Source organism: Callorhinus ursinus, unplaced genomic scaffold (assembly GCF_003265705.2).
Source record: "Callorhinus ursinus isolate GAN/ISIS: 27379988/994484 unplaced genomic scaffold, GSC_fseal_2.0 scaffold5, whole genome shotgun sequence".
NCBI classification, from domain to species: domain Eukaryota; kingdom Metazoa; phylum Chordata; class Mammalia; order Carnivora; family Otariidae; genus Callorhinus; species Callorhinus ursinus.
The window spans coordinates 77,466,466-77,475,859 of record NW_027397067.1 but is presented as its reverse complement, the minus strand read 5'-3'; the positions used below and the strand labels follow the sequence as shown (position 1 = coordinate 77,475,859).

The 9,394-nt window shown below is 38.1% G+C and overlaps 1 long non-coding RNA gene across 1 annotated transcript; it reads left to right on the top strand.

The window, feature by feature from the left end:
* The first annotated feature begins 934 nt into the window (after positions 1–934).
* On the top strand, positions 935–8,416 carry LOC112823043 (uncharacterized). Its single transcript, XR_003207907.2, has 2 exons — positions 935–1,095; positions 8,152–8,416. It is a non-coding gene; the product is annotated as an uncharacterized lncRNA (long non-coding RNA).
* Positions 8,417–9,394: the final 978 nt, after the last annotated feature.

Sequence of the window (9,394 nt, the reverse complement as noted above, 5' to 3'; positions counted from 1 at the left end):
ATGCTCACTTTCAGCTAGTATCGAATTCATAGAAAGGCCCACCTTTAAGACTCCTTAAGGGTCCACATGTGGAGGTTGAGGGAGAATAGTGCAATAGGAATATTAAGGACTAGAGGAATGTGAGCCCTCTGCTAGTGTCATTTACTCAACCAGATCCTTTCCCATTTATGGATGAATGCTATTGTATATACCCAACTTCATGATTTTTTAAATCAGATAACACTGAGCTCATGCTGGGCAGCTCAGCAAGCATAGTCTCTTGGTGCTCCATAGTTAAGCAGTTCACTTCCACCAGAGTCTGCTAGGCCAAAGGGAGGCAAATATACAGGAAACATAGGTTTTAACTCCAAAACCATAATTTAGGCTGTGATTACTACTTTAGTCTTAGTAGAGGCACTATAGAGCATCCCTATCTGATTCATCACTTAAAGTACCATTGAAACTGCTGGATCATAAGACCCATGTGTCAGGGCATCTAGCAGCAAATAATGAGCATGGATAATAGCCCTCAAATCTGTTAGACTTATGGGTCATTCCATGAGAAATGGTATATTGGTTCTTCAAAAAATTAAAAGTAGAATTACCATATGATCCAGGAATTCCACTTCTGAATGTACACACAAAAAAACCCTGAAAGCAGGATTTTGAAGAGATGTCTGTGCACCTATGTTCATCATAGCATTATTTATAATAACTGAAAGGTAGAGGCAACCCAAGTGGTCACTGATGGATGAGTGGATAAAAAAAATACGTGATGTGTAGATGCAATGGCATATTATGTGGTCTTGGTGAGGAAGGACATTCTGACACACACCACCACAAGGATGGCTTGAGGACATTCTGCTAAGGGAAATAAACAGGTCATAAAAAGACAATACAGTATGGTTCCAATTCTATGAAGAACCTAGAGGAGTAAAATGAATAGAGACTGAATGTAGAGGGGTGGGTGCCAGGGTTGGGAGGACAGATGATTGGGGAGGTGTTGTTTAATGGGTGCAGATTCAGTTTTGCAAGATGAAAACAGTTCTGGAGACTGATTGTACAACAATATGAATGAACTACCACTGAACTATACAGCTAAAAATGTCTAGGATGGTAAGTTGTATTTTACGTGTATTTTCCCACAATTAGAAAAATGATCAATGGTTGCCAAGGGTTTGGGGGAGGGAGGGAAAGATGAATAAGTGGAGCACAAGAGATTTTTAGGGCAGCAAAATTATTCTGTCTGACACTGTAAGGGTGGATGCATGGCATTATATGTTTGTCAAAACCCACAGGACATTACAATCCAAAGAGTGAATCCTAATGTAAACTATGGACCTTAGTTAACAATAATGTATTAATATAGTTAATCAATTGTAACAATTGTACCACATTAGTACAAGACATTGGTAAGAGAGGAAAGTAAGTATGAGTGTGGGGAAGTATTTTATGCTCAATTTTTTCTCAAACTTAAACCTGCTCTAACTAAATAAAATCAGATAACTTTAAAAAAATTGTCAGGGACACTTGGCGGGGCAATCAGTGAGGTGTCCAACTCTTGATTTCCCTTTGGGTCTGATATAGGGTCATGGGATTGAGCCCTGTGTCGGGCTCTGCACTCAGCACAGTCTGCTTGGGTTTTTCTCTCCCTCTACCTCTGCCCTTCCCCCTGCTTCTCACTTTCTCTCTCTCAAATAGATAAATAAGATCTTTAAAAAAAATAGTCGGATCTATTATTCCTTAAATGGATCAGAGTAGCACACACACATGCCATAAGTTATCTCCAAAATCCAGATTCCCAAGGGTTATGACTTATTTTTTTCCCATATTGGATGGGGCAGGGTACAACAACATACCATTTATTTTAGAGGCTATCTATATCCAAACCTGGCCCAGACCACAAGGTCCCTAGAAACCTCATTAATGTGTAAATACCACCTCATTAATGTATAAATACCACTGAAATTTCTCCGGCAAATGTTTCCTATTAAAACACCTAGGTTTTCCTATGTTTCCTTCTCTAATGCAAAATGTCATCTCTGTTATGTAATAGCATGATATGCTGGGAAAAATTAGTATGATTAAGTTATTGTATTATGTTAAGAAAGAGCACATTAAAATTGACATAATCCTAAAGTAACACAGTGAAGGAATATTGCTGTCCTTGCCAGGTGAAATTGGACTACTCCCAATTGAATCTATTAATTGGGAATAAGAAATAAATTATTTGATCAGTCAATTAGTGGCTTCATATCTATTGCCAGAATCTGTTTGATCTGTCTGAGTAAAGGGGGCAACCCCAGAAAATATCCTGCAATTAGTGTTAATACCTGATGAAGTTCACTATAATCTACAGTCATTTTTCAAAATCAATCTTGGAATGTAACTCAACATGTTAAGGAATCAAGGTGGAGATTCTGCCAGGTGCTAAGTATTTCTAGTCCAACTGTATATTGAAGAACTAAGGGAATAACCACAGAATGGGTTCTTGGGCTCTCTGCACCCACTGTATGACTGGCTTAGGCCAATTTTCCATTTATTGCCTGATCTCTGTAAGCTCTCATTCTGACCTACAGGTTCTTTAGATTCTGGTAGGTTAACTCAGAACTCCCAAAGGTCTAGGTATATACCTTTCTCCAGTGTACAGTAACCTTGTTAAATGGTTCCAGGTGCCTTGGGGAAAAGCTTAGAGGAAGATCCACAAGATACATTCATGGCAGGAATAAATACAGCTGCTCTGAACATCATCTTCAAATGTATCTAGCCCCCTCTTCATTCAAGGGCCTCTAGCTCTGACTTGGCTGTGAGAATTAGATTTCAGGTCATACATTCTCACTTTAGCTTCTCAAAGCAGGTTTCTGCTCTTCAGACCTATGGTTTATATGCATCAGGTAACCCCTCAGTGAGCTGCACATCCATGTTGTTACTTTGGATAGAAGATCACTTAGTTATCATCACAGATTCCCATGGGTCAAAACACTCCATCCTTGAAATCTTTTATAGTAATGTGCCAGACTTATCTCTGATAGTTAAGTGTCACTGGCATCTGCACCCTACTACTATGAGGTCTTATTACTCTCACTGAAATCAGAGAGCCCAATTACTTTGTAGAATTTCACCCCACCATTTTCAGTCCATATAGGAGCATCACCACAGAGCTTTCAAGATGCTGGTGTTTTCCTCAACCATAAATTTTTAATGGCTTGGTGAGGAGAATTTCCCATGGGCCCTCTCAGAGTTATTTTTAGAATGTGACTGAGTTTACCCAGACTATATCCCATCCAGTGTTCCTCTGATACTCACTTCAGGCGATTCCTTCCTCTACAGAATGGAAGAAAAGTTCTGGTATGTCAATCTTTTAGATTATAGACCACTGCTTATTTAGGATCCCATTACTTCACCAAACAATTTATTACAAATATTACGTGTCCTTCAAGGTAATACATACGATTTTAAATCTTGATTGAACACACCCATATTAGTAAAGTTTTTTCTCATATAATCTTACATTTTGTCCTTTTTGATCTTTTATAATTAGGATCTATCCCTACACATGCTTCCCAGTTTCTTGATGATAAAATTTCACAAGATTTTTGTAATTTCCTTTATGTATATTTCCTTCCAGCTAGAATAGACCTTGCCATTGTTTCCTTGGACATACTGGAATTGTACTTTCATTATGGGTCTGAAAAAAAAATGTGTTGAGGAAGAATTTTAAACAGAGTAGGCATTTTTTTATGAAGCACCTGGTCCAGGTGAAGTTTCTGCAGGGTTTTTAATAAAAGGGATGTCTGGTTTCCTCAGATTGGGAGGAGGAAATTCATTCTCTACAAAATTCTGCACTTGCTGAAATTCTTCCAATGATAAAACTATGCTAAAATTGCATAAGATAATGGATAACTTTCTAGATGGTTTAGAAACTCTCTGATACTCCAGCACTTCTTTAGGTAGGGAGTTGAAAGATTTAAGTTTATTGTCATTTTTGTAAGCTTTCTAGAACTTTCAAAAACAGTCAGCCTGTCTCACAAACTTTGTAATCATTATTGTTTCTATAACCATCAAATTGAGTAGCCATTTGCTCATCCAAAGCTTTGATGCTAAAACTGAACTCTACCATTTCCCCCATCTGGAGATAATCTTTGTAATAATAAGACCACTTATGTCATAGGTTTTCAGAATCCCATCACATCTGCAAGGAGATCATTACATTTGACAAATATGTAGAAAACAGTGTTGAGGGTTCTTTCTTTGGTTTTATCCACTCTATCAGGAAGAATTCTAAACAAGGTACACCCCATATAGTTCTAATGAAAATACTTTAACAAGGGGACTGACAGAGATGTGAGCAGAGGTAAGGAACCAAATGAGGGATTTTGAAACACCCAGACTAGCAACAACACTAAGCCAATGCTACCATAGGGTTAAAGTTTTAAAAGAAGGATTAGCACTGTCAAAACTCAGGGATGGCTGGATCTGAAGTGCATGGAGCACATAGAAGTAACTATATAGTCTTAGAGGACAAAGCTGGTGCCAGATTAATGGCTCCAAGGCAGTCAGTGCAGAGAAGAAATATCCTTATAATTTTACCCATATTTACTCCTACTGATCTTCAGCTGGTGCTCCCATTGACTGAATACAGTGAAAACCAATCAGCAAGCCAATGTAGTGGTACAGACTATTGAGACCAAACATTCAAGGCACACAGCAGAACAAAGAAGTTCAGAGAATGGATCTTTTGGTGAAATAGAAAAAAAAATCATCAAGACAATAATGCAACAGTCCAGGCCAGATATTGTCATGGCTTGGACCAGGTGTGATACTGGTAAAGGTAGTGAGAATTTATGAGATTCTGGACATATTTCTTTTTTTATTGTTATGTTAATCACCATATATTACATCATTAGTTTTTGATGTAGTGTTCCATGATTCATTGTTTGTTCATAACACCCAGTGCTCCATGCAGAATGTGCCCTCTTTAATACCCATCACCAGGCTAACCCATCCCCCTACCCTCCTCCCCTCTGGAACCCTCAGTTTGTTTTTCAGAGTCCATCATCTGTCACGGTTCGTCTCCCCCTCTGACTTACTCCCCTTCATTCTTCCTCTCCTGCGGTCTTCTTCTTTTTCTTTTTTCTTAAAATATGTTGCGTTATTTGTTTCAGAAGTACAGATCTGTGATTCAACAGTCTTGCACAATTCACAGCGCTCACCGTAGCACATACCCTCCCCAATGTCTATCACCCAGGCACCCCATCCCTCCCACCCCCCACCACTCCACTAACACTCAGTTTGTTTCCTGAGATTAAGAATTCCTCATATCAGTGAGGTCATATGATACATGTCTTTCTCTGATTGACTTATTTCACTCAGCATAACACCCTCCAGTTCCATCCACGTCGTTGCAAATGGCAAGATCTCATTCCTTTTGATGGCTGCATAATATGATTCTGGACATATTTCTAAGAAAGATATAACAAGACTTGGAGGTGGATTAAATGTGCACATGGGAAAGAGAAATAAGAAATAGATATAGAGAAATTCATGGAAAAAGTAGGATTGAGAGAACATTTAATTTGGATAAGATAACTCAGAGATGTCATCAAAGTAGAGCAGCCAAGTAAGCAGCTGAATATATAAATCTAGAGTTCAGAGCAGAGTCTAGCCTGGAGATATAATTCATAAATAGTATTATTATTTAATAATTATAATTGCCAAATAACCTATAAAGTGCTTAGCTGATAATAGGAATCCAATAAATGTGAAGTTCTATTTCTGTCAGTCTTCAAAGAAAGACTAAGATGGTTTATGCCCATACACCCCCTTCTATTAGTAGCCTGAGACATAGAGAAAAGTGGAGATTTTAAAGGGAATGAAACCACAAGTGTAAAATATACAATCAATAGAATAAACACTGCAGTAGATATAATTCTGAAAATGAGGCAAGCCACAGGGGGATCTATTTCTTCTGGATGAAGTTGGGTTTATATACCACCCAGAGAATTCTTTGTAGCCTTTGACAATACCTCACTGAGCATATAATTGCCAGAAAGGTGGGAAGGAATTAAGCACTGTGAGTAATATCCTTTGTAATGTCTCACAGAGAAAGGTTAAGGAAATTTCATTTGCTATGAGGAGATGGAAATAAATTAGTTAAGTCACCATGGAAAATCAAGCAGGCAGGACCAGACTGTGATAAGATCCAGAGAAAGAAATATGAGATTTTTAAAAATAGACATTTTAATTCATACAATAATAAATGTGAGACTAATTTTACAGATGAGAACCAATGCAAAAAGCATCAAGATTATTCAGCTTAAGTTAGAAAGGACTGGATGTCTTTATAAGACAAGTCAGTTGTTATGAGGTTTTTTACTATTTATTTACATATTTTAATGGGCAGGAAACAAATAAGTTAAAGTAAGCCTTGAACCTAGAAATCTCTTTAACATTCTCAGAAGACTGAGAATAAGAAAAAAAAATGGTTTGAAGTGGAATTGCCAGAAGCCCTTTATAAAACTTGAGTCTTACTAGTCATAATGGTTGCTGAAACATTTATTCAAGACCCATTTACCTTTCAGTCCTCTTTTTATGAAAATTTGGGTTCTCATTAACTATTAATATATTATTTTATTAATTGTATACAAACCTGATATGCTAGTGATAGGCTGAAAGAAGATCACTTTTTGTGCCGGAAAGAGAATATGAATGGCAGAGTAGAGTCATTTTTATGTAATATAGACTAGAGGATGGGAAGGAGGATAAATGAAATTTAAGTCAAAAACACCCAGGAATAGGAATTGCAAACCCTCATCTGTTTCACAGATAAACTCAAAACTAAAGAGAAAGGATGATTGAGGTCAAAGCTGATTGCTCATCTCCTGATGTGGAGATATGGGCTGGGGAAGGCAACGTTGACAGTAGTGGTGGGACACAACCCCTGGATGCCTATGGGGTTCTGCACTTGACTCCATGAAGTCTACTTCCCCAGTTATGTATCCAAGTCATACCCTGTATCAGCTAGGGTAAATGTGGGTGTAAGTCACAGCACACCTCCAACTGGCTTAAACAATAGATGTTAATTACTGGATTCATTGGCTTATTTGCTATGAAGTCCAGAATTGGAGTCAATCTTGGGTTGAGACTGATTTATCAGGTCAAAAAACACATATAAGAATATGATTCTTTCCTTCTCTTCCTATTGCCTCCCACGGAGTCAGCCTTATCCTAAGGTTGAGTCACCACTGTGGTCACCAGATAGCTGTCAACAGGGGACCAAGTCCTGAGGCCAGGGATAGGGATGTAGGTGAGACCATTCCAGCTGAGCAGCTGTTACTCACTGGGGGAGATTCCTCTAGGGAGTATCCTTTACCAGCATCAGAAGAATGGAGAGCAGAACCTTGGGAAGAAGTCACAGATGCACATTCACTCTCAAGCTCCCAGCATATTGTCTGAACTCAAACGGTCAGAATTTTAAGTCACAATTACTTAGACCACTTAGAACTGAGGTCACCTACTTTCAGAGTGCACCTAAACATTGTACAAATGTTGTGTAAAATTATGGAGATAAACCTAAAAGAGTAATGAGATTATGCATTTGACTCCTCCTATTCTCAGATATAAACTAGGATCTAAGTTTTATTTTCCTTTTTTCCCTCAGTGCCGAGCAAAGACAGTGCAGAAGTATAGGAATAGGTATACAGTATGTACTGTAGAGCAGGTGCTGCCCTGAGCCTTTGTACATTTTAACTTTCCCATCATTTTTACAAAATTATGAGGTAGGTTCTGTGATGAACTCCATTCTGCCAACAAGGGAAGTGGAACCACATACAACTAAATACTAGCAGATCTGAGATATAAACCTTTACAACTTACCACTCTTTGAATACTCTTTGAGGGAATGAATGCATTAATTAATGAAAGAATCACTGCATTAATGAATGAATAATAAATGGAATGAAAATGTTTCTGTCTACATACCCTAAACATGTTTGTGCTCTCTTTAGAGACAGTGTCCCCAAAACATGTTACTAGATATTAGGAAAGATGATTTCCAGCTCTAAGAATGCCCTTACCTTTCCATCTAATTTTGAACCATTTGTATACTACTCAGGGACATTGTCCATTCAACCATTAAATAGGGATTAAAATTCTGCCCTTTCTACTTCACAGGGCATTTTTGTGGATATAAGAAGATAACACACGTTGGAAGTACACTGGAAACTATCAGGCATCACACTAATATAAAGTATAATTCTAAGCAATGTAAAACTTTGCAGGTAGTAAAATTCTTTCCCTGTGATTATCAAGATGTTGATGAATAATAGATATCTGAAGGGCACAGTCTATGGTTATTAACTCAGCAATAGAGACCTGCCATAATCATTAAAGTTCAGAATTTTAGAGTAAAAGAGCCATTAAAGATCATTTGGTTTGACCCCTCATGTTTCATATCAAGACTGACTTAAGATTATCTCACCTATGGAGACACATAATCATCAACATAAAGTAGTCCCTGTTTGTCCTACCCGTTCTAGTCATGAGTGAATAATGCCAGGACGTGCTCAAACCCTCAGGAACGGTAATGTCATTGCATTGTCTGCAATAAGAATGTCTGGTTGCCATCATCAGCTCTTTAAGTTACTCAGAACAAATAATTATTTGTACTCAATAAGAGTGTTTATTTAGTGAATAAATTGTAATATTTTAGAGACCAGGCAGTAGCATATCTTTCTCTTTCAAGTGAGCAGCTGCTCCAGGGAGGTAACTGGCCCTGACAAGGGCTAGGCTCCTAAATATGTTTCCATAACTTACTAGCTGCTGGGTAAACCTAACCAATTATCTTAACCTGTCTGACATTGTTGGCTCAAGTAGAATATGGCAGCATTTTAGGTAGTTATTGAATTAATCAATGAGGGAATAGGGGAATGAATGTCATATAGGTTAGCCACACCACAATAATCTTACATGGTCAACCACCCCAAGCTCAGCACAAAGCACACATTATCACATTCACATTCCTGCAGGCCAGTGAGGGCAACTCTACATCTGGCTGTAGGACTGTGAGCCAGGTGGGTTTTTCTCTGTTCTATGGTTATTCATTCTTCTGGATTGATGCAGATAGCCAGGGCAGGTCCTTCTCATGCTACAGTAGAAGCTCAGAAGAGTGAGTCTAAAGTGTGGGAAACTTTTAAGTCCCTACCAATGTCACCTGATTAATAGCCCACTTAAAGCAGATAGTATACGTGAGCCCCAAATTAAGAGATAAGGAAGAATATTCCACCTGCCATATAACTTTTTTTTTCCCTCAGTAGAATCCAGACTAGTAACATATATCCAAAGTTGGCCACAGTAAGTGCCATGCCCAACATAAATTGGGAGGTAGGTGTTCTGTGCTGTATTGTGTTTTCCAAAA